The 5,333-nt window shown below is 34.8% G+C and overlaps 1 long non-coding RNA gene across 1 annotated transcript; it reads left to right on the top strand.

The window, feature by feature from the left end:
* Positions 1-1,383: 1,383 nt before the first annotated feature.
* Positions 1,384-2,834, top strand: LOC118754937. The gene is made up of 2 exons (XR_004994957.1): positions 1,384-1,973; positions 2,062-2,834. It is a non-coding gene; the product is annotated as an uncharacterized LOC118754937 (long non-coding RNA).
* The last annotated feature ends 2,499 nt before the right edge of the window (positions 2,835-5,333 follow it).

The following is a 5,333-nucleotide window of genomic DNA, read 5'->3' as shown; positions in this document are numbered from 1 at the left end:
CACCCCATTTTAAGGTATCCTTCAATAAACTTTTGGTATTCAGGTTTGTCTTACGTTTTTGTTTCTTTTGAAAAAATGTACATATCATATCTGCATAGAGACGGTGATCTACAAAACGGTTGGTTTTTATAATATTGCTTATTTCATTAAAGGCGATGCTGAAAAGGATTACAAATAATGGGGAACCCTGAGGTATTACATTTTCTAACGGATATATGTATATCGGAGTATGCGTCTTGAATTCTTGCTTGAAACTTTCGATTTTTTAAAAAAGATTTGACAAAGTAAAATATTTTGGGGCCCACTCCTGGGGTTCTACTAGGTTGAATGCTTTCCCAAAGTCAAGTGAAAGGATAGAGACGTGGTTGCAGGCAGAGAGGGCTTTCGTGACATAGTAGTCAATGTGAAGGAGGGCAACGTTGCAGCCTCTGTTGGGTCTGAAAGCAACTTGATTACAGTTGATGAGGTGCTGTGTCTCAGTAAACCATGCAATTCGACTTGCTACTATCCATTCTAGTACTTTCGAAAGACAAGAAAGAAGTTATATAGGGTGATAACCATTAGTTGAAAGAGAACTTTGGTTTGAGTTTGGTATGGGAATGATGGTGGCGATTTTCCAGTTTTGCAGGATGGTTCCTGTGTCTAGAATATTGTTGTGAAGTCGGAGGAATCGGGATTTTCCAACCGCAGGCATTTCGTTGATCATCTTATAGGAAATTCTGTCGAAATCAGGGGTTCTTCCTTTTACTTTTCTGATACAGGTTCGGTCATTGTGATTAGCTTCTCAATGAGCTCTGCTTTACGATGCATCTCCCTTAGGGGGCACGTCTGGTTCAAAGTACGATTTTTGTCCCTTCTATAATGATAGGGAAACTTTGTATCAAATGAGAAAGTGGACCATACAATTTCAAATTGGTTGGAGATCGCGGATGGGTCAGAAGAGATGTGATTGCTGGTTTTAAATCCAAGGATAGGTTTATATGGGTTTCTATGGCTAATTAATTTTATTCCAAATATCGGTAGTAGAAGAGTTGGGTGAAATAAATTCTGTGAACTTAAAGAAGCTGAATTTTTTTGAGATTTCATCTCTCCAGAATCTTGCATTAGATATTTTGAAATCTATGAGGTGTGAAAGTGTAGGGGTATTTTTAAACTTGTGCCATGCTTGCATTTTCTCTCTTCTGAATACCGCGAGTTCTTTATTCCACCATGGTACATGGGTTTTACGGGAGTGGGATGCTTGAGGAATACAACGGTTTGCAGCTATACGAATGGCTTCAGCAATGCTAGAACCTTCATGGCTCGGGGAGTTGGATTGAGACCGAGCGCCCAATTCGTGATCAACGTGTCTTGCGAAGTTGGTCCAATCGGCGTGATCTATAGGCGTGGGTAACACAGTGCGGCGCCGCGCCATTGCGCTGATACCGAGAGGTGAATTACGGGCGCTGATACCGATTTACACCACTCTGTAACACAATGGCGCCAGCAACACCGGAACACTGACAACACCACTAAACGCTGGGTGTCGCAAAGAACCAGCAAAGAACACACAAAAGAGAAATGTCAATTTGCTATTTTGCTTTGAATTTGCTGATGACTCAGATTGATCTAAGCGAATTCATACAGCAATATTGGAAGAAATTTCCTTGAATCATTTATTTGCTGGATCAACGCAGCTACTAATCGCAGCGACTGATATCCCGATGTGAAAGAAAATGTAAAAATACGAGTTTTCGCGAAAGGTAACAGCACGCATGACGATATGTTACAATATCTCCAGTGTTAGACGAGGTGTTACCAATTAGTTGGTTTACTGCCCAAATCTGATCTACACTTTATTATATAAACGAATTGCACCACGCACTTTGGACTCAGAAACGTGAACCGAAGAACATCAGCCAAATTTGATAATCAATTGCTATACGGCATATAAAATCGCATTTGGCATTCGCATTTGAACGCACATTGACAAGGTGAGTGTGGTGTAGGAGGGGGAAGGGGTTTTTGTAGTTAACAACTGATAAATTGTGGAATTTTTCTTATTTGTGTTCGTTTTTGCAGGTATTGCGTGAGGCATATTGTGTCTTGTAACCAGGTGGACGTTTTATGGTTTGGACTCACGTCATCTAATCAATGACACACTACAATGGCTTTACGATCAGTACTCGTTTAAAGTGATACCGCCAATGGGCCAGATTTTAGCGAGCCATTGCAGCCCTATCAGTATCCGGTAGATAATTTGGAAATTTCGAAGCAAATGATTGAAGATGAATCTAGCATTCAGAGTTGGGAGCATATTCAGGTTTTAACCTATAAATTTTTATATTTTATGCACATGCCAAGGCGTAAATAAGTTAAATAGCATAATATTTAGCAAATTTATATAATAAATGGCGTTTTTTTAATATACAGGTATATTTTCGATTTCATAATAGTAACGGGCCTAAGAGACGTGGGTCCACCATGTTGCAACTTTCCCACGTATTTTATTTTATATAAAATAGCTATAAAACAAATACATTTGTGATTCGCACACCAAATCGTCAGTACATTTAGAAGCGAGGAAATTTTAAAGCAGTGAGCATTCCAGTTGGAATTTTTATTAAAACCCTTATAGTTCATTTACTTTAATAGTGTCTTAATCCAAAAAATACAAATATTGAGCTAAATATGTATTCCCGCTACTTCTACTTCTATGTTGTGCAAAAATTTCATAGCTGTATCGATTACCAGTATCTCATTAGAACAAAATATTATTCAGCCCTATCTCCAACTCCATGTGAATAAATCGTTTCCATAATTTAACAGGAAAAACAAAAACAAATTGGAAAAAATTGTTTTTGTTTTGCTTTATAATTTTTAGGAATATTTGTTCCCTTTTTTGTGTTAACTATTATTAACACTAAGGGTATTCATCAAACCTTATAAATGCATTGTAAACCGTATAAACTTATAATTGTGTAAACCTTATAAATGAACTGTCAAAATTTGTATGGAAACTCGTCTACACATTTCTGATAAATTTATCCAGCGATTTCACTGAATAAACTTGATAAACTGAAGACAATGCAACTCTGTCGAAACTCTAGCTATGTTTTCTTAGGCAATAATCGGGGTCCGCATACAAATTTTGCACGCAAATTCAACAACGATATGATCCTGATAGAGATCTGGTTCAATTATTATCCCGTCTGTTTGTTTTGTTTCACTGATAATTCGCAAAGTTTGGTAGCCGTGACAAATGAATTCATACACAAACAGACATTCTGCCATTGTTTCTTATAACTTGATTCAAATAAATAGCCTTTATTTTATATGTACATTTATTTAAATAGATATCTCGCAAATATAATTTTTTTCAATTTAGTGAGGTAGTTTCTATAATTTCTTTATCCCCGTGCTAGTAGTATAAAGTTAGTGACACTGCGCTTTATAACCAAAGAAAACACGACTATTGTCGCATGTGTAAACGAAAAGAGAGTGTGGGTCGTTCATGTAACAGAGTGCATAAACTTATAAGATTATCTGCTTGATAAAGTTATCGGTTTAGATGAATACCACTACTATTTTAGTAAGTGAGCGACAGAGCTGTGTAAGTGTGAAATCATTTTCAATTTTAAATCAACAATTTTTTTCTATCCAGTTTTCATTACTTATTCTTCGCTTAGGATTGAGGTTTCAAATTTTTGAATTTTCCATTCTCTCAAAGCAGTTATGAATTCACACATCAACATATTCATAGCAAGATTGAAAAAACCAATGCCCAATCAAAAAAAGGTTTAACACTGAATGAGTATTGAAAAGGCTGCAATCTTTTATGTGTGTGCATTCTTTAACTCAGTACCAATCATTAGTTCAAAGCCACCCTGGTAAATAACTTTTTGATAAAAATGAAGATTTTTGACAATTGCTCAATTGTAAAAATTCAAACCGGCGTTACCCAATTTAAGTTTTTTGGTAGAGGGGATTTTATATCATATGTTTGGGATTATATATAAAACAGTTGTATTAACATTTACGTTTTAAATATAATTCATGTTTTATCTTGAAAATGTTTAAAATTTACATTAAATTAGATAACTACTTCGCATAAGCTTTACATTTAAGTTGATAAAATTTTAGTGAAAATATTTTAAAAATCTTAGTGTCTTTAATAAAAAGATAGCTCATCATAAAAATTGTATCGCCGTTCGGCGTCGGCGTAAGTTTATAGGTCCCTCCCATTTGTGTGACAGCAAAGGCGCACGCTACAAATCGGAGGAGAAGCTCGGCCAAAACTTAGCAAAAGTGTCAAGGCCAAAATATGATTATTATAAATAAATTTAGTTTCAAACAGGTCGCAACCCTCTTCAAACACCTCAAAAGTATTCCCAATATTATTTAGTTGTAAACCCGCATGAGTCCGAAATTAACATTTTTTAGCAGAATTTCCAGATTTTACCGGAAATCGTACATGGTTTTCTGGCAACTGAGAGGACAAATAAGAGAGTAAGTAAGGTCATCTCTTTGTCAGAAGCTACCTGGTGGTAAATTCTGGTAAATGTGTCAAAAGATCCGATGTAGTGTGTTTGACAACCAAATTGTAAACAAAATAGAAGTGCACTCTGCTAATGCATGTTGAAAAGTAAATAATTCCTTGCTTGAGTGGATGCTAATGAGTTTTGGTTAAATTACAAAACGCTTAAAAAGGTATTAGCCGTCATTTTACGTTTAAAAACTTTAAAACTTTAACACATTACCACCCTATACTCTACATGTGGTTGACGATTGAACTAAATCGTTGTTTATTTGGGTAAGATTAAAATATATTTTACTATTCAATATTGGAGTTGGTGTGAAACAAAAATTAATAATTTATTGTTATGTATGCAAATGAGAACTACAATTCTGAGCTTATTGAGCATCTCTTAGTCAAAAACAAAGGCAATTTTGCTTGATCAAGTTTCGAATCTAAGAAGAAAATGTTTTTAACAAACAAAAGGTTAATAATAAAATTTGAAGGATTTAAGATATTGCGTATGGTAGCATGAAACGTCACAATCTTCTTAATTGTCATGCTGTTGATATGGCTACGAAAAAGTGACAATGGAAACACATAGCTGAAGATTTCATACTTACAGTGGGATAAACTTCAAACCTCTAATATAAATTAGTTAAATTTAGTTATTATTTTTTTTTTATCTATTTTAAGTTTTCGTTTGGAACAATTTTCATGAACTTATCTATTATGAGATCTCTTTGGAAAATTACCGTACATCCGATATCTATTGAAATTTTGACATCCTCACTTTTTGGAAAAAGAAGTTCAAGATACAAGTTTATGTGCAAAAAAT

This window comes from Rhagoletis pomonella, unplaced genomic scaffold, assembly GCF_013731165.1.
Source record: "Rhagoletis pomonella isolate Grant_MI unplaced genomic scaffold, Rhpom_1.0 Rhpom_scaffold_04949, whole genome shotgun sequence".
NCBI classification, from domain to species: Eukaryota; Metazoa; Arthropoda; class Insecta; order Diptera; family Tephritidae; genus Rhagoletis; species Rhagoletis pomonella.
Note: the sequence above shows the minus strand (reverse complement) of the source record. Positions and strands in the feature narration are given on the sequence as shown.